The 21,500-nt window shown below is 37.0% G+C and overlaps 1 pseudogene; it reads right to left on the reverse strand.

Moving 5' to 3' along the window:
* Nucleotides 1–7,482: 7,482 nt before the first annotated feature.
* LOC148930296 (metalloendoproteinase 3-MMP-like) lies at nt 7,483–11,747 on the reverse strand (annotated as a pseudogene).
* Between the last annotated feature and the right edge of the window lie 9,753 nt (nt 11,748–21,500).

Here is a 21,500-nt window from a genome sequence, read left to right on the forward strand (position 1 = left end):
CAGTGCAGATCTGAAAATGAGAGAAAAAAAAACTGGTCGGATTTGGTTAGGGTTTATTTTCTAGAAAGAGAGAGCAAAAGTAGAGAGAAGGGAGAGTAAATTTCAGATTCTGTTGATTTGGGATTATTGGAGAGAGAAAGAGGCGACGGTTGCTTTTCTGATGAAAGAATGGTGCAGTTGCAGGCATGATGTAAGCAACCGTACAACTTCCACAATTATCGGCAGATTTGAAATTCAAATTTTTTTCTCCGTCCCTCCTTGATCTCTTCCTTCAAGCTTCCCTTGATTTCTTCCTTAAGATTCCCCTCCAGATGACTCCCTAGATCATGACCTAAAAAAAATATGAAGGTTCCAGACTCCTAGGTCAAGGTTAGAGTATAAAAAAAATATCGGTTTCCTTCGGAGTCTGGTGCTTCGAAACTTTTTTTTGGATTTTCTAAGTTTGAAAAGTAATTAAACTATTTACACACTTTTTAGAGTATTCCCGAGATTCCCTGGTTCAGTTTGTATTTTCAAAATTGTTAACTTACTCCTTGACCCAGGAATTCATCGGGAATATCCCCTCGTTTGTCTAGGCGATAGTAGGGAGTGCATGTAGTGGAACTTCGTCCACTACACACAACTCAGAATTATCCCTATAGACTTTTACTCTATGACCATTGACAAGGAAAGGAACAGAGTTCGGAGCACTTCCCTGGATCTCCACTGCTCCGTTTGCTCGGATGCCGACGATGGTATATGGGCCGATCCATTTAGACTTCAATTTTCCTGGCATTAGCTTGAGCCAGGACTGGAAAAGGAGCACCTTCTGTCCCACATGAAGTTCCTTGACCCGGAGATTCTTATCATGCCATAACTTCGTCTTTCTTTGTACCACATGGCAGACTCAAATGACTCAGCCGAAGTTCCTCCAATTCTTGCAATTGTAACTTCATCTCTTCTTCGCAAGCTATCGGCTTCATATTCAGTTTTTTCACTGCCCAGTACGCCTTGTGCTCAATACCAACAGGTAAGTGACACATCTTGCCAAACACAAGTCTATAAGGTGACATTCCAATAGGCGTTTTAAAAGCAGTTCTGTAAGCCCACAATGCGTCTCCGAGCCTCTTGCTCTAGTCCTTCCTTGACGGATTAACTGTTTTCTCCAATATCGCCTTGATCTTGCAATTAGAAATCTCTGTCTGGCCATTAGACTGAGGATGGTATGGAGTCGACACTCTATGGTGAACACCATATTTCTTCATCAAAGCCTCGATGGTGCGATTACAAAAATGAGTTCCTTGATCCGAGACGATGGCCCGAGGAACTCCATATCTGTTGAAAATATTGGCCTTCAAAAATTTTGCCACCTCCTTCGATTCCCATGTTGTGGTGGCCTTAGCTTCTATCCACTTAGACACATAGTCCACTGCAACCAATATATACGTGTTCCCACAAGACGATGGGAACGGTCCCACAAAGTCCATTCCCCACACATCAAAAATTTCGCACACGATCACTGGGACCTGAGGCATCTCGTCTCTCCTTGAAATTCCCCCCGTCTGCTGGCACCTCTTGCAACATTGGCAGAAATCAAAGGCATCCCTATTTAGCGTCGGCCAATAAAAACCGATGTCCAAGACCTTCCTCGCTGTCTTCCTTGGTCCAAAGTGGCCTCCACATGCTAAAGTGTGGAAATGAATTAACACATCTCTTTGTTCCCATTCGGGAATGCAGCGTCTAATCACTTGATCTGAGCACATTTTCCACAGGTAAGGGTCGTCCCAAAATTTATATTTAGCTTCACTCCTAATTTTCATCCTCTGGGCCCGGGAAACTTCGTCTGAACTTGGCATCTCTCCCGTGACCAAGTAGTTGGCTAAATCAGCAAACCACGGTTCTGCATTTAGTGTGCGCTTCCCCTTATCCGATTCCCCTAGACCGGTCAGAGCCAAAACTGCTTCCCAGTTAGGTGGTCTAGGAAATTTCTCCAGAAGGTACAAATGCTCCTCAGGGAAGGCATCGGGTATGGCCTCTTCTGTTTCCCCCTGATGTATTCTGCTCAAGTGATTAGCTACTCTATTCTCCGTTCCTCTCTTGTCTCTTACTTCCCAATCAAACTCCTGCAAGAGTAACACCCAACGGATTAATCTCGGCTTAGACTCTTTCTTAGCCAGCAAGTACTTAATCGCCGCGTGATCCGTGAAGACTATAACCCTCGACCCAAGGAGATAGGGTCGGAATTTTTCAAACGAGTATACGACAGCCAACATTTCCTTCTCCGTGGTGTCATAATTTTTCTGAGCCTGATTCAGCGTCTTGGAAGCATAAAAGATCACATAGCTCTTTCCATCAATTTTCTGTCCTAGGACAGCTCCCACAGCAAAATCGCTCGCATCACACATTATCTCGAAAGGATGGCTCCAGTCTGGTGCCCTGATAATTGGTGTTGATACTAACATGTCCTTAAGCAACTGGAACGCCCTTTCGCATCCTTCGTCAAAGACGAATTCCACATCATTATGTAACAACCGAGTGAGTGGTTGCGCGATTTTTGCAAAATCCTTGATAAACCTCCTATAGAACCCTGCATGGCCTAGGAAGCCTCTCACCTCTTTTTGGTTCGTAGGGTATGGTAATTTTGATATCACATCCACCTTTGCTTTGTCTACTTGAATACCTCTCTCAGAAACCACGTGACCCAGGACAATGCCTTCAGTCACCGTGAAATGGCATTTCTCGAAATTCAACACTAAAGGCTTCTCTTGGCATCTCTGTAACACTAGATCAAGGCTGGCTAAACAAGTATCAAATGAGTTCCCATATACGGTGAAATCGTCCATGAATATCTCAATGCATACTTCCAACAGATCCGAGAAAATGCTCATCATACACCGTTTGAAAGTTCCCGGTGCATTACACAATCCAAACGGCATTCTTCGGTATGCATAGGTACCAAAGGGGAATGTGGTTTTCCCTTGGTCCTCTGGATTAACGTAGATTTGGAAATAGCCGTTGTATCCATCAAGGAAACAAAAGTACTGTTTGCCAGGCAGTCTTTCCAGCATCTGATCAATGAAAGGTAAGGGAAAATGATCCTTTTTTGTGGCTTCGTTCAACTTCCTGTAGTCGATGCACATCCTCCATCCTGTCACTAGTCTGGTGGGTACCAACTCATTCTTTTCATTCTTAACAACCTGTATTCCAGATTTTTTTGGTACCATATGGACAGGACTGACCAACTCACTGTCAGGAATGGAGTAGATAATCCCTAGAGCAAGCAATTTTAACACCTCCTTTAGGACCTCCTCTCGCATGTTCGGGTTCAGTTTCCGCTGTGCATCTCGATGAGCCTTCGCACTTTCTTCTAAACGAATGTGGTGCATACAAAGATCCGGACTTATTCCCACCAAATCTGAGAGAGTCCATCCTATTGCTTTCTTGCTTCTTTTGATGACTTCTAATAACTCCTTCTCTTGCTCCTTGGTCAGGTTGCTGTTGACTATTACCGAAAATGTCTCATCCTCCTCCAATTAAGCGTACTTGAGGCCTGGTGGAAGTGTCTTCAGCTCTTTTTTTGTTCCATTTGTCTCCTGGGGCAAGGGATTTTTGTCCGCAATTTCTGGTAACGTCTCCTTCCCAGACCTAGGAGATTTTTCTAGACTAGCCACATGAGCCGATCCCTTAGATCTAGCTGACTCAGGGCTTCTGCAGAATTCCATAATGGCCTCCGTGAGTTCTTCATCTGTCAATTCTGCTGTGTTCATTGCTGCACACCATCCTACAACTTCTCTGTCAATCGAATGACTCAACTCCGAGTTGTCGATTTGTTCCTGTATCAATTTCGTCTCAAGATACTCTTGGACTAAAGGGTTAATAACATCAATAGCATAGAGATTCTCAACATCTAAAGGTCTTTTCATCCCCTCATCTATGCTAAAGGTATACTTTTCCCCGTTATAGTCCAAGCAAATTGTTCCATCAAAGACGTCGATAATGGTCTTAGCGGTACGCAAAAATGGTCTCCCTAAAAGTACCCCACTGGACTCACAGCAGACTCATTATCATTCATCTTGATCACATAAAAATCAGCAGTATATAGAAAATCATGCACCTTGACTATAACATTTTCCAACACTCCTTCAGGGCAGATGCAAGTTCTATCTGCTAACTGGATTACTACCTTGGTAGCAACCATTCTCACCCCAGTCAACTTCTTATAGATCGAAAGCGGTAAAACATTTATTGACGCCCCTAGATCACACATAGCATGCTCGACCTTGATATCCCCTAGAGAGATGGGTAATGTGAACATACCTGGTTCGGTGCATTTTGAGGGCATCCTTCTCTTTTGTATCACAGCAGACACAGTCTCCCCGATCACAATCTTCCCATCTGGCTTGGTCTTCCTTGCAATAAATTCCTTAATAAACTTACTGAAGGCAGGCATTTTAAGGGCTTGCAAGAATGGCAGGTTGATTTCCAACTTGCTAAAAATCTCCATGAGATCCTCTGTATCATCCTTTTTCTTCTTCGCTTCCCCTCGGTATGGAAATGGTTTTGCTCGCTTTACTACATTTGTGGAAGTCCCAGCCTGGGTTTCATCAACTCCCCTGTTTCCTTCCTTGCTCACTCCTTCCGGTTCTTGGTCTAGGAACAATGGGTCTCTCGGTCGAGGTAGGGATCCCCCTAAATCTCCCTTCTGGAGGTCTTCCTGAACAAGGATTTCCCTGGGTCTAGCGTCTTCCTCTTGATGCAGATGACTCTGTTTCCCCTCACTAGCCTGCATAGGCACTTCCTCATCAATTTCCAACGTCGGCCCTTCATAACCCTGCCCAGATCTCAAGGTGATTTGACTAATGTTTGCACGGTCTGGCGGTTTGACGGTGGCAGGGAGTTTCCCTTCATTCCCTCGCATCTCATTCAAGGAGACTGCAATCTGGGACAGTTGCTTTGCCATCATATCCATGGCGGCTTTATGTTCAGACTGAGCATCTTGTAACTTGTGCACCATGTCATTGTTGGAGTGTAGGTTACCCTGCATGAACTGCTGTGAATTCACTAGATCATGGACCATGTCGTCCAAACTCCTCTGTGGTCTGGAGTTGAATTGACCAGAATTTGGTCCTTGACCTTGGTTCTGACGATAGTTGCCTTGATGATTGTTGTATTAGTTGTTAGACCCTTGATTTCCCTGATGGTTATTGTACTGGCTACCAGACCCTTGATTCTCTTGATGATTTGGTTGGGAATTCTGGTAGTTCCCTTGGTTATTCCTCTGATGAGGTGGCACATAGGAGCTCCCTGGGTTGTTCTGATTCCTATTTCCCCAATTAGTATGGTCCTGATTCCTGTACCCCAGCTGCAATTGCCCCTCTTGACCTTTCCCTGACCAGTTGGATTGCCTCTCCGGAGGGTGTGCATAATTCTTGAGCTGAAGTGGGGGTGGCTGGCCTTGATCATGGTCAGTCCATCTGAAGTTCGGGTGAGTCCTCCATGGAGCGTCCCTCTGTCTTCCTTGGTTCCAACTTCCGTCGGGATTCCAACTTCCCATCGAATTTTCCTGAGCTTGGCACTCCCCTTCGCAGGGCTGACTGTAGTATGGTTGAAGTTGCCTTTCCTCCTGACCAGGGGGTTTCTCAATTTCCACTGGAGCATGCGGATTGTATTTCTCAATTGCATTTAGCAAGGCCTTTTCCAGTTTATCGATCCTATCTTCCACCTTCTTGTCTTCTTGTTCCATCACTGCATTGGTTGATCCTCTCCTCAATATGCTTCGCGGGTTATCATAGGCCTTCTTCGCCTCGATCAGCCTTCCCAAGGTTTCCCGAGCTTCACTTGCCTTATTCTTGGTAAAATTTTCCCCGCTCGAGGAGTTCATCAAGTCCTTTGATTCAGGGTTTGCACCTTCGTAGTACAGATAGTAAGTCTCCGCTTCTATCATCCTGTGGTTCGGACAAGCATCCAGCAGCCCCTTGAAACGGGACCAATAAGAACTCAGAGACTCATCGTATTCTTGTTTGCACTCCTGAATCTCCTTCTTCAAGGCATTCGTCTTGTTGGATGGAAAAAACTAATCCAGAAACTCCAGTTTAAAATCCTTCCACGTGTTGATCGAGTCCGGTGAGAGCCTTAGCAGCCAAGTGTTCGCCTCCCCTTTGAGAGCAAACGGAATTGCTCGAAGACGGTAGTCCTCCTCTATTGCCTCGTTGGGTCGCTTTTGAATGCTGCATAGTTTACTGAACTCGTTCAAAAATTCATAGGGGCATTCGTTCCTACGCCTAGAGAAAATGGGTAGAACTCCGAGTACATTCGTCTTGATATCGATCGACCTCCGTCGTGGGTTCGAGACTATAGCATGAGCGGGTTCACCGTCAAGATGTGCGGTGAGCGACCCTATTTCCGGATCAGGGTCTACTAGATGAGCCATATTCAGATCTTCCTCTTCCTCGGTCTCGGAATGCTCTGGTTCTGTTGACGACTCCGGGTTCTCCTCTGTCGACGAATTCCACTCTTTTTCACTCTCTGACTCGAACGGGAATGGATCCTCCGTCCTCAATCCTAATCTGGTGGTGATGGTAGATGTAGATTCCTTGACTCGCCACCTGTATTGGCCACTCCCTGACCCAGATGAGCTTGCCCAACTTCCAGAATGGAAGCCTGCGTTCATAAACTGTCAAGGAGAAAGAAAATAACAGAAATTAAAAGAAAATATTTACAACGAACGAAAAGGAGTAACGCAAATGCGAAAGTAAAATGGTAAGGTAGATAAAAGCTTTAGAAATCTCAAATTCCATACCAGACTGCCCAATCAAAATTTGCAACCATTTCAGACAGCAGTTATTGATTAAACATGTCAAGGCCTAAAACAATCAGTCGCGTCAGAATTTAGGAATATAGACAAATGTCATGAAGTTGCACTAATAATGGTTCAACGGGTTTGTTGAGGGCAACTCAAAGTGATTGGAACTTTTTAGAACCGTTAAGGAATAAGAGAACATGATAGCCTTAACTTGGTGCTGAAGAAAGAAAAATCATTGGATGTGAAACAATATATGTAGTGAAACCGAGCTAAAAAGAATTTCACTTCTGCCAGAAAGAGCTTGCCACAAACATGGTTACAAAATAAAGGGGTGAACCAAAGTTCCAAGAAGAATATTCCATCATTTGAAGAAAAGCAGGTCTGGAGATGTGATCATACTGAAGGTCATAACTACAAACAACTTTAGGAATGAAGTTCAATGAAGGAAGCTCATAAAATCAAATATCGTTCTTATGAATTTAAAGAATACTACTCAAGCAAGAGGTCAAAAGTTACAAGGGCAAACACAAATTTCACGCCAAGTGAGTCATGACTCAATATAGGAAAAGAAATAATGGACATCACATGCAAATTGTGAGTCAACCAATATGTTTAAATAGACAAGGGCTCACGGCTATTCAAAACGTCCCGAAAAGAAATTAGGATCCAAGTAAGTACTGTTGATTTAAAAATCGGTCATTCTAACTACGAAGGTCGCACTCCCTCGCACATTTTTCCGGAGCCTGATCATGGCAATGTCGTTCTATGAAACCGTGGATTCCAGGTTGCCCTAAAAGATGTCCGGTTTCATGAAGCGCGACAGTTTCCAGGTGTAAAGCACCCGCAACTGCCCCAACGGACCATCTATCATCTTCGGCGTAATGGAACTTTCCAACTGGTGGTGCAAATGCATGAGCTATGATGTTGCCCTCAAAAGGGAATCCATCTCCGTGATCACCTCTAAAGAACCCTATTTCCAAATCAGAATTTTGATTGGATTGGACTTGTGCAAAGATGAAGTGGATGGAAGACTCCCACTTTTGGAAGGCAGTTGCCACAGGGTTTATAGCATATGTGGGAACGTTGGAAAAGAATCTATAAGTGAGGTGGGTTTTAGTAGATGGCTATTCAGGTTTTCCTGGAAAGAAACTGTAGTGGGATACTGTGTGGATGTTGCTCGAGCTAGACTGTAACAACCCGGGATTCTAGGGTTCAATAAATGCGGCGACTGCTACCAAAACGGACTTAAAAGAATTACACATAGGAAGGACGCTTTTCATAGTGCGACGAAAGCGTGGCCACGCTTTTCGCCCACGAGACCGACCGACTAGCAAGGACGGCTCCCGATCCCACCGTGTACACAGCCTGGTACGGTTTGCGGCCCTACTCAGACCCGAATTCGTTTATACTGATCCATAGCCCTATAGCCCAATGGAGCGAACTCTCAAACTGGGCATCAGGCGCACAATCATCATAAAAAATAATCACAGGCATGGCATAACAGTTAAACCACCCTTATCTCTCCACATTCATAAATTTGCACATAAAAGAGTTTAAGAATAAAGCCCACCTCGACTGCTTAGATTTCAAGTATGTTCTTTCCCTTGTTATCCTGCTTCGCAACCGAGGTTTCACCTTTTAATCACATAGGCATATATCACAAATCAGATTCAACACAAACTCCTAACTCATGCATGTCTCAACGCTTTCCCTTTTCCCATCGATTTTTCTTAACGTCATCAATCAAGGCCATGTTCATCACATAAGTTCCATTCGCATCTTAACTCTAGATCTATCATCAACATATGTCACACAAGAGTATTTTGCCAACATACACACACAACACACACACACGCAACACGCACACGCACACACACACGCAACGCACACGCACATGCAACGCACACACACATACATTCCATATCCCATTTATCCCACTTCCACTCGATCAAGATGCATGAGGGTTCAAGAATACCGATTAATCGGTTAGATGAAGAAGAATTAACATAAGAATACCTTTTTGGAGAAAAATGAACGGTAGAAACAAAGTAGAGACTTGGTTCTTCAAAAATTTTGAGGCTCAAACTCTAATTCTTCTCAAATGATGAAGGATTATTGGAGTAAAGTAGAAGAAAATTGAGAGAGTGTGGAGAGAGAGAGGCCGGAAATTATGGAGTAGGGGGCGAAAATTTTGATGGCTAGGGTTAGGTTTTTGGCCTCTTATTTATAGAGTTCAATAAGATCTTTAGGTAATTAAATAGAATATTTGGAAAGATTTTATTCTCCACAATTAATTAAAAACAAATATTGTGGAGTAGAGAAGAAGAAATTAACAAAAATAGGCTCTAGGGCTCAATCATGAAATTTTCGAAAACTATGGCTTCTAATTAGCCAAGATGTTGTTTTGGTATATTTTGCGGAGTAGAACAAAATATCACGGAGCAAAAAAAAATAAAAATCTCCCCATTGGCCAAGAAATAGGCGTGTAGTATAGGTAGTAAATAAGGAATGGATTTTGAATATTAACTAAAATAAGATATGGCAAGATCTTCTTGAGGTATGGAAAGATATGATAGAATATTTGATTTTAGGTATGGAAGGAAATCAATAAGGGATCAATTAAACAAGTAAAATAATATTTCCTTCCCAACATAGGTGATTTTCGAAAATCACCTAGGAATAATTGGGTTTTGGATTTAATTTGGATAAATATCCCAAGAATTAAATTAAATCCGGAAAAATAGGATTTTCTCAAATAAAAGGTGGGGTTTCGAAAATTCCAAGAAAATAAGGTCATGGAAAAATATCCTAATAATCTTACTCACCCATAAACAAATAATTCACCACATAAATCACCTTTAATTCAAATATTCACATGCCACGTCATATAATCAACAAATTTGACTTTTCAAACTTCCAACGCAAACCCTAGATTCGATTCGGTCATAATTTCGTTCCTCAATTAATTCTCGTCTCCTAAGTCATAAATTAGGGAATTAAATTTTTGGCTCTAAAACTAGGGTTCGAAAAAGTGGGGTGTTACATAGACGAATTGTGTTTCTTGCCACGAGGTTGCATGTAGTTAGTGCCGTTAACGATATCAGGTACCCCACATCGTGGGGTTGTCATTTTTGATATCGTTACATCGTCTACGATGCCTGAGGGTTTGATGTGGTAGTTTTCTTGATAGGTTTTGAGGGCCAATTCCAAAATATTATCGATATCATCATCAGTGACATGGGTTTTGTTTGGATAGTTGAGATAGCCAAATTGCTTGAGATAGGCTTTGAGCTTGTGAATCTCTTTTGTGGTGTTTTCCTTATGACAACCTTTTAATTTCTTGAAGAAATCTAAAGAGGATTATTTTTTGTCACTTGGGGTGCTTGAAAGTTAACTTTTTAAGTGTGTGTGTGTTCACGGTGCGCACAGAAGGAAATAAACAGATTCTCTTGGTCCAGCAAATCCACTAGATCACGCGGTCTAGGAACTCGTTGGTCGCAGGAAATCCTAGTCGTCGGACACACAGAGCACTTCTTTCAAAAACCCTCAACCACTTTACTAAAACTAATATAGGGAAGTAGGGATCGATCCCACAGAGAAGGATGCGTAATAATCATGTCAAGGATTTGGACTTGTTTTTGGTGTTGGCTGCTGCCACGCATTTTTTCTTGGGTTGAGGAAAACAAATTAAACTTGACTTGGGGATTTTTAAAACTTCTACACTAATAGCTAGACTTAGGCGAAATAACAAGAGAACGTTGCAAAGGAAATTAACTGCTCAATTCACAGATCTAAGAAAACTACTCTAATTACCTAGACCTGGAAAACAACTGACTGTGGGGACCATGACTGAAAAAGCAGAGTACAGACGAAAAGCTGGCAGAATAACTAACTCGGGTACTAACTAACAGCGACATCCTCTTCTTCAACCAAATTACGTAAAAACTCATAAGAAAAACAACATGAACGAAATCAGAGCAGAGCAAACTAAATCTAAATCAAATTGATGCATAATAACGAAGAACTAAACAGATCTATAGATGCTAGACGAAGTAAAACAGGAAACAAGCATAAAACTCAAATCCATCTAACAACTTCCCTTTCTCACTTCGAATCCAACCTCAGACGCTAAATCCACTCCGGATCCAAGCGTCCAACACAAACTCCAACCAACATAAACACTTCATCACTTCAGATTTAAACAACAACCTCCAATCAGTCAATAAACCACAGATCTATCACCGAATTCCCAGATCGAGTACCACAACATCAAAATAAAACAGAGATCGACATAACACTTGTTAAAATAAGCTCTCAGCAGCGAGATCTACGTAAATCAACTCAAAATATCACAACTAAACGCAAATCAACAAAAGCGAAAAGATAACGAGTATCATTAACAGCCAAGTCGACTCCCGAAAGTGAAGTTCGACCGCAAAAGTGCAAAACAACTGAAATTAAAAGAGATTGTATCTTCGTCCACACGCGGACGGTGTTGCAACTGAGAACTTCTAAATAAATGAACCCTTCGTAACTCGAACTACCCCAGATCTCCCATTCCCAAGTGTGTGTTATGTGTGTGAGCTAAAAGAGAGTGAAAAGTGATATATTGTGCGTTGCATGCTCTTCTATATATAGGCGGTGGAGTGGGGCCCAGCGAGGTATAGATAGACTTTGTTGCCCTCAGCTACTGACTCCCTCCGTCACGCCTTCTTTTCTTTTGAATTCTGCTCACTTCACTTCATTCCTTTGCTAGACTGTTTCCTTCAGCATTTCCTCGATCTAGCGATTTTTCACACACCTGGCTTAGGAAACGTGTTAGACCCAGCAAATTATAACGCTTTTCACCATATAACCGATGCATGAAATTAGCCTTATCAGTGCTCCTCTTGGCTTGACCAATTGGAGCAAGTAGTATGAAAATGAGGAAAATGAAGGAGATGGGCTGAAAAATCTTGGAAGCCATGAATGAGCAATGGAAAGAAAAGTAAAGAGTTATAATTTGTTTTGTGATACATGTTAATAGAATCTATTGTACATATTTATAGCCTGTGGTGTCAAAAAAAATAGAAGAAGTCAAGAATAATTTAATTTTTGGGTTTGCTTTGTCTTAATTGACTGACTTTGACTTGGAATATTGGGTGTAGAATTAAAATACATATATAATTGGTTTCGACCTTAATAGCAAATATTTATAAGTTTTGGATTGTTTTGTAAAATTTAGATATTTTGATTTGCCAATTAAAAAATTAATCCACTTTAAAAATATGGTTGTTACTAACTCTTTATAAATGTGGCATGGAAGTTTTCTTCATAAAGGTTTATAAATTTTTTGCCCATTACAAATTTATAGTAATTGTAATTTAATATTAATATTTCGATAATAAGCACTAGATCAACCATGGAATTGGGGTTACACAAATTACAACATTTGTAACTTTGTAACCACAACATTATTACACATTATTAGGAATTGTATTAATAATAATTTAATGTAAATTTTTAACATGCTATAACTTTTCTATATTTTTTGTCTATATATATGCGTGTCATTCACTAGCTTATTACTCATTTTCTGATTACCTTTATCTACATCACTGAATTTTTTACAAAACGAATTTGTTTTCAGTATGATTCTTGCTCTTTATCGATGGTATCTTTTTATATTTCTCCATTTTATACATTAAGTGTGATTATTATATTACTGATATTTGTTGTTATATTCTTACCAGGGAGGATAGTTGAAACATAGAAATGGAATTAATCTCTGTTAGTGATCTACAATCTACCATAACTTTATCAATCATAGGTTGAAATCATGGAAGCATTCACCTTGCCAAATTTGGTTTTGAATTTTATGATATTTTATAGTACAAATGCTAAGTTGTGTTCGCATTATTCACGAATGAAAATATTTCTCAAAATTGCAATATGTGGTCTGTTGTTGACTTTTGTTTGAAGTTCTCATCTACATATGGGAGCAAATTGGTCCGACTGAGAAGATGGTTTCGACGCATGACGATGAAAGTGTTGGAGACGATGAGCGGAGAAGATGAAACTATTGGAGATAGAGGGGGGTTGATGGGTGATGGGGCAGAGCTGCATTGAGCATAAATGATTTTGGATTCTATTTTTTTATTCAATTTTTCATTTCTTGATTGCATTTTGATCTATTGTTTTTAATTAATGGACTTGACTAATTTTCTATTGTTAATAGATTTTCTATTAGTGAAATTATTGAATATTATATGATTAGTAGTTAAATGGATCGATGAACAATGTAATTAATTCCAACATAAGTATTAAATTAAAATTTCAACATTATTAAAAGAAAATCTAAAAGACAATATGGAAAGCTATTTTGATTTTTCAACAATATTACCAAAAATTATTAATAACAAAACAAGATTGCTTTGACATTAATGTCATTGGTTTATACTGTATTAGTGATTTAAAAACTCTATATAATTTTAGTTTTTATCATAATTTATTTAATTTAAATTTTCAATTATGTATGAGAAAATTTAATAGGTCGTGCAACCAGTGGCGGATCCAGGATTTCCAATCTGGGGGTGCGATGAATAGTTATAATGATTTAGAGTTTCAAAAATTAACCGATGTTGTATTAATTTATATCTTTTCTTGATAATAAACTTCATTATGAGTATATAAAAATGAGAATATGTATAGTATTATATGAATGAGTTATTTAAAGTAGCAACATGGATTATCTTTATGAAGAAATGATCATATTTTTAATTGTCTAAGTAAAATTTAGTCATTTTCCAAAATAGAAAAAATAAAAGTTTAAAAACATTAGAAAGAGTATAATATTTAAAAATGCATAAAAATAGATTAAATTATTTTGCAGAGGATCAAGAAATAATAAAGATAAAATAAATGCATGATAAGAGATTCAAATAATGTTAATAAGATAAAATTAAGTTGATTAAATAGAAGTTTTTGAATGTACAATAGCAAAAAGATAAACAAAATTAAATGCATTCAAAACATTAATACCTTTTACAAGACAAAATATAGAAAATTTAATTCATTAGAAAAAATAGCATACTATGTTATAACACAGAAAGAGAAAAATAAAATAGTTTGGTAGAAAAATAAATAAAACAGAGAAAAAGAACACTAAAAAATATCAGATATGAAAGTGTCATCCACTGAATTTGAACATAGGTATATCGGATGGCAAGATGACAATTTTACCACTGCACCAGTTCTAGCAGTTTGTCTTGGGGGTACACTCGTACCCCTTTGTCCTCACTTAGATCCGCCAGTGCGTGCAACGCACGGTGTTGATACTCGTTGATAAATAAAGACCAGGTCATCAACAGCAAACTATTCTAATCCTTGTAAACTATTGTTGCAGGTTTCAAATCATAAATGGATTAAACACAGGTAATATTAAATGTTGATTGTTTTCAAATTAAGATTCCAAACATATACTTATCAACCAATAAATATCTTTACCCTTTTTTCTTTAAAGGTTATGAAACAATTAGATTAATTAAACCTTAATCAACATAGCACTGTAAGTCCAAAAAATTAGGTCACTAAACAGCTCAAAATGATAAAATCGAAAGTTAATGTAAATTTGATCTATTTATGATTTTTATGCAACCAATTTGAAGTATTGTAGCGAAAAACAAAGCAACAAGAGAGATAAGATGAGATTCATAGTGTCCCATAAATTAAATAAAAATAATAATAAGTATATTTTTAGTTAGTGTTTAAATTAAATATAAAATTTAAATTCTTGGATATTTTCCAAACAAAGGAAAGTAAAGTTATTAGGAATCACATTTTCCTTACCAACTTTACTTTCCCGTCAACCAATGGTCTTTGGTTATTTTAAGTAATTACCGTTTGACGAATTCTTTATTTTTGAAATTATTTGCATGTGCCTTGATATTTAAAGTTATGTCACATTGTATCTTTTGCTTAATTCAACTGCCAAATTGGAAAAAGATGTCAAATATTCCTAATTCCAGTTAAGTTAATTTTATTAATTGAGCCTGCTGGAAAATGGATAAAAAAACGTGTTATTATTGTCTTTTTCTCTTTATCGGTATTGATCGAGAGAAATATTGACTCCATACGCTGGAAAAATGTACAAGTCATTCGACTGCGTAATTGCAAGGAAATTGCACTTGTCATAAACATATTCTGTGAAACATGTTTAGTAGGACGTAGTCTACCGCGTGCCCAAGATAATAAAAGTGAATGAAAAAGGGAAGAATAAACATATTTTTATTTTATCGACGAGTAAAATTGTAATTTCACTAAATATTTCTTAAAAATCTCAAAAATCGACGTTATTCGACAACTTCTTCTTCCATAAAAATTTGCCGAAGGGTGGTGTTCATAGCATTTCGAGTTGATCGTACGTAAGGAAAAATTAGGCCAAATTATTGATTTTGGACAACTATATCCATTGCTTTCATTACGTTTTATAAAAAATGTACTATATGTATTTGCTGGGCTGTAAATTGAAGTTAATGATATTCAAAATATACACGGGGTCGGAACAAAACAAGAAGTCTACAATTTTTATTTTCTAAAATTTTGTCACTAATACACCTTCCTTCCCAAATTACGTAATCAGAGAAACATCGTCTTGGAGCGTTGGTGTGTGACGGGGTCAATCCAAGGCTCGTGTTTGGTTCGACACGGGTTTTAATATATAATTAGTAAAATAAGAGAGAAATAAATGATAGTGTAAGTAGTGTTGGTGGACAGTGGGCACATCATTAAGGGTTTTTGGCTTTTTAAACCAAAACCTTTCCCCGAATTTCGGTTTTTTCCATGAACTATGAGATTTGTTTTTGAAACCACGAACTTTCATTTCGTTAGGATTTTCCCCTGGCGAGTCAACGGCGAAACCCGAGTTGTCTACGTGTCAATTTTAATCCTATTTGTCATTAATGGCCAGGTCGCCCACTGCCAGGACATCCGCAACCGGCACGCCCAAAAACAACCTCCTCACCTACCTGAGATAGAACGAAGACGCCTGATTTCGAAGTGAGCGGATGAACGAAGATGCCAGAATTCGATTTTAGGGTTTAATTGGCTGGCTGAATTCGATTTTAGGTGAGTTGGGTAATGTTTAAATGTGATTGAGTCGTAAAACGACATCGTTTTAGGGTCCTATATCCGGCGTCCATGTCATTTTTTCGACAACTTCTCTACCAGAAATGTATTATTCGGGTCGGGTTGGGAAAATCCTAACGAAATGAAAGTTCGTAGTTTTAAAAACAAATCTCATAGTTCATGGGAAAAAACGGAATTCAGGAAAAGGTTTTGATTTAAAAAGCCAAAAACCGCATCATTAATATATAATGATCCTGGTATAAGTTCTAAATAAAATGATGTGTAAATGTAATATGTTGTTTAACTATTTAAGTTAGAAAGTTCATAATTTTCAGAGACGGCTAATAAAAATACTAGTTCATACTTTTTCAGAAACGAAGAGAGTAATTAAATATAAAATTAATAATAAATAATAATTTAATAAAATAGTACTCTCATTTACATCTCAATATATAAGAAAACAACTTGCCCAATATCAGGTATTATTTTTATTCTATATCACTCTTATTTTAACATAAATTAGTTTTCTACTGTACATGAATTTTTTTCATGTATATAAATAATGTTTTCTTTGCACCCTCAATTCATTCTATCAATTATTTTGCAATTGGGGAATTATTATTTTCTAATAATCTATTAATATGATTTTTTCTATCATAAACTTTACCCCGCCACCTCTTATTTCCATGAATTTATGCGTTATTTATTTATTTTGTTAATATATTCGTTATTTTGATATCATTTAATACTCCCTCCGTCCCAACTAAGTTGAGTCGTATTCCTCTTTGCAATGTCCCAACTAAGTTGAGTCATTTTTCTTTTTAAACAAAAAACAAAACATTCAATCACTCTTGCTTTATTCTCTCTTTATTTCCTATTTTGTTCTTCTCTCCTACTTTTCAACACAATTTCTTAATTCTCGTACCTAAAAGTTATGTCTCAACTTAATTGGGACGGAGACGGAGAGAATATATATTTATACATTATTTTTAATATAGACAATGGCTCTGATCTGGATATGCTCTTCTATTTAAGGAACATAAATCACATATTCATCCTTCCATATTCCCAATTAATAAAGAAGAAGTGAGAGAGCGAAGGTCATAATCAAGGAAAAACATGATGAATGAGATCAATCTACCGAAATGCCCTTTATATATGTATATGTGATGGATTCATTTTCGAAAATGGTTTAGAAGAATTGAAAAAATAAAAAACTTACCTACTGCGCGAGGAAAGAGCAAGATGAACTATAAGACCATTAAAAGGCCGTGAAAGCTGAAACCTCAACAAAGCCAAAACTAGCAAAAAACCTGTGGTTTTGAACCGGACCGGCTAATCCTTTGTCAGGCCGGTTATGTTTCTTTCATTTAGGGAATCAGAACCATCGGTTTTTGAACCGTGGGCATCACTGCCTAGTAGAAGCCTCACCAAATTCCAGCGCTAAAGTTTAGCAATCAATATCAATTCATTCTTCAATTGATCGACTCCTTGTTCGTCTTCTAACATGCCCTACACCGGCTACCTACACAACTTGTCCATCATAAATCACAAGTAATTTCCGGCCAATCATGCCCTATCCCCTAACATACAACTTGCCATAAAAAATCACAAGGAGTTTCTGGCCAAGAATTTCACAGCATGTCCTACACACAACTAGTCCATTAAATTTGTTTGTATACCACATTTCTTTGAATATTACAGCCAGTCCATATCTAATAGTAGAACCTATCAAAATAGTAGTAACACTAGAAAGTAATCTATTATAATTATTTATTACATCCTCGAACCGAAAATCCTGGATCTATATTGGCAAATTTAAGAAAATTTGTAAAATTGATTGTTCAAACCTAATCAAACGAAATAAATCACCATGAATAACATTAATTGCAGGAATTAATGTACATATGTTCAAAAGAATTACCATGCCCTACCAAACACGTTTCAAGGAATATACTTTTAGAATTGCAACGACTTGTATTTTTTCCATGGCGTCTTCTTTGGGAGTCAATATTCTCTAAAGAGACAAAATTAACATGCAATTTGAAGCTTAGATATTATAGATTTAATCTAGCCAAAACCTTCTTGATTAGGTAGTCTCTACTCTATGCACCAGTTGCTGTTACAGTTTTTTAATACCTAAAAAATCTTCCTTTTTAAAATAATCAACTTTATGTATTGCTTATGTTAAACCAAGAGCATCCACAAATAAGGCGGACTAACCAATAGCCTAGCACTAAGACTAATCAAAAACACCTTCTGCCACGTCACTAAGACTAACCATAGGCTAGCACTAGGACTAGTCGACGCCCTAACCAATAAAATAAATTAAAAAATATAATTAATTCATTTTAATTGTTGGGGTTTGTCAAATATTAAAAAAATGAAGTGTAATGATTTGTAAATATTGAGTATAAATTAAAAAAATAAAAAATAAAAAATAAATAAAGAAAATCGGTTAGTCCGTGCTCTATCCGTGCAATAGCTGACTAAAGGTAGGACTAGCGGTTAGGGCATGGATGAGCGCTCGTCCTACTTTGGGACGTCCGTCGCGTTAGTCCGCTATTGTGGACGGACGTCCCCACGCTCTAACCGCTAGTCCTACCTTTGGTCCGCTATTATGGATGCTCTTAGTTATTTGAAGCTACTTATTTCTCACAATTCTCGTTTACAAAACCAAAGCACTAAAGAGGCAAGCTAGGAACGTGGCAATGGGGGGCCGATATTTTTTATCTTAAACATTAACCACTCTATAATTAGGCCAACTCACATGTACACGATATTTTTTATCTTAAACATTAACCACTCTATAATTAGGCCAACTCACATGTACACAATCAACGACTGATCTATCATGGGCCAAGCCACCACTCCAACGGGGGTTTGGCCGGCACCTAGACCACACCTGTTGTCAAAACTGGAATTTCTGCATGTTTATTCTCGTCCTTTACTTTATTCAAGAAGATAAATTGGATAAAAGAGAGGTGAGATTTTTTTTATTTCTGCATTGGATAGTAGAGGCATCGAAATGGGAAAAAAATAGATGAGGTGTCAAAAGAATAAATGCTTGAGTAGATAACAGTATTTCCTTCATCCCAAGTGATCAAAATAGGCGAGTGGTCAAAAGAATAAATAATAGGTTGGCCCACTAAGAGCGATTGATTTTCTTTTTTTAGTAAAAGCCTGTGTTATAAAAATCGGATTGATCGGCGAACCGGCGAAGCTACTGATTTATGGTTCAACCGGTCTAACCGATTCAATCACTGGTCGAACTGTTTTACTGTTGCAAAATATATTAAATTCACATATAATCAATAATATATCAAAAATATTAACCTTGTATTTTAGTTGTAATATAAATATTAAAATTTAGTAGTGAATGATTAAGTTTCATAAATATTTTTGTTGGTAAATAAAATTAAATATATGATTCATTACTTATTGTAGATAAAAATATTTAATATTTTATATATAAGTAGATAAATTTCATTGAAACTAAAAAAGTCTATTGAACGAAATAAATATTATATTAAGTAATAACTAAATATGAATAATTAGTTATTTTATGTAACAATATTAATATCAATGGTTAGTGTATATAAATTAAATATATAGTACAAGAAAATATTAATATTAATATTAAGTAATACTAATAAATTATATTTACATATAAAATATATTAAATTTATGAGTAATTACAAACTCATAAGTATATTGTAAAAATCTAGTGATTATTAAAGCATAATTAAAATATATATTATAATTAATAACTTCTTAAAAAAATATATAATTAAAATGAATTATTATTTTATGTGGATAAAAATATCATTTTTAGTGTATATGAATAATTAATGTTCATATTACTTCAAAATGGTCATATGGTGGAGTGGTAAAAGTGTTGGTATGTAGAGAAGAGGTCATGGGTTCAAGTCTTGCCAACAACAAATTTTAAAAAAATATTTTGTAAAGTAAAAATCCGGTTTCCAAGTCACGCTTGACCGGTTTGACCGGCCGATTTCGCCGGTCAGCAGCAGTTTAACATGTTGGCGGTTTCTAGGGGTGAACCGGACCGGACTGCCTACTGGTTCACGGTCGAACTGGCCGGTCCAGTCCGGATTTTAATCATTGGTAAAAGCAATACCCTTTCCATCTCTTATTTTATTTTTCTCTCTTTTGCATTATTCTATCTACATCTTTCTTACTTTTCCTCTCTCATACTCCATGCTTTCTACTTAATTCAACAAATACTATTTTCTTAAAAATCGTGAAAGAAAAAAAACTCCACACTTATAGTTGAATAGAGGGAATATGACTGATTAGTAATAGAAATTTGGATCCCTTTTTTTTACATTAACTCCTACTTTAAATTATAAATAAGTTTTATTATTACTGCCATGACTTAATATATTATGGCCATTTTCTGCTAATAACCATAAATTAAAGAGTGAACTACAAAAATGGTCCCTGGACTATGGGTTTATTTCGCTCATAGTCCCTGGACTCTAAAAATATCGCCAGTAGTCCCTGGACTAAGGGTTTATCTCGAAATTGGTCCTTTTGGCTTTTTTTGGTACGAAAATGCCCTTTTGGGGGGTTTTGAGGGTTTTGGGCAATTTGATCTTTTTACACTTTTAGTATTTTAAATCTAATATTATTTCAGTTATGTACTCCCTCCGTCCCAATAAATATGAAACATTTGGTTTCCGGCACATGATTTTATGCAAGTGTTGTTTTGTGAGTATATGAAGAGAGAGTAAAGTAAGAGAGAGGAAAAAGTAGAGAGAGTGATGTTTTCATTTTAGGAAACGTTTCATTTTTAGTGGGACAACCCAAAAAGGAAAACGTTGCATTTCTAATGGGACAGAGGGAGTACTAAATTTGATATTATTTCAAAATTATCATTCTTCTTCCATTTTGTCATCCTTCACTTTGTTTTTTTATTTCAATATTATATTTAATTTTATAAAATTAAATTTTAAATTTTGATTTTTAAATATCAATAAAATTTTTAATTAAACTATTAATTCATGGACACTATAAATATTGAAAAAAACTATTAATTTTTGTTATTTAATATAATATTCAGCTGAATTGAAGTACACACAAATAATATTAATCATGATGGAAAAATAAGAGCTATTCTATTTAGCCTTCGTCCGGTTATTATAATTGCTTCTGATTGAATATTATGAAGTTGACTAAAAATTTGATCCTACTAAAAATTTTATATAGGAGTATTTTTGTTGAAAATTACTACTCCCTCCGTCCCGGCTAAGATGACACATTGCTTAGCCGGCACAGGATTTTAGGAGTTATTGGTTAAAGTGTTTAATTGGAGAGAGAGAAGATGGGTGTAGGTATTAAAGTAGAGAGATGAAGATAGATAGATATTTTAATATGAGTGAGAAAAAGTGGTTGAGTGTATTAATTGGAAAGTGAAGGTTACCAAAAAAGGAAATGTGTCATCTTAGTTGGGACAAACTAAAAAGGAAAACGTGTCATCTTAAGCGGGACGGAGGGAGTAGTAAATTTTGATTTTTTGCAAATTAATAAACAAAAATTTATATTAGTCTTACATTAGATGCATATTTATTTCAGAATAAATCGTGTTATA

The sequence above is a fragment of the Salvia hispanica genome, chromosome 3 (assembly GCF_029641045.1).
Source record: "Salvia hispanica isolate PSC_SH4W2 chromosome 3, Shi_PSC_v1, whole genome shotgun sequence".
Classification (NCBI taxonomy): domain Eukaryota; kingdom Viridiplantae; phylum Streptophyta; class Magnoliopsida; order Lamiales; family Lamiaceae; genus Salvia; species Salvia hispanica.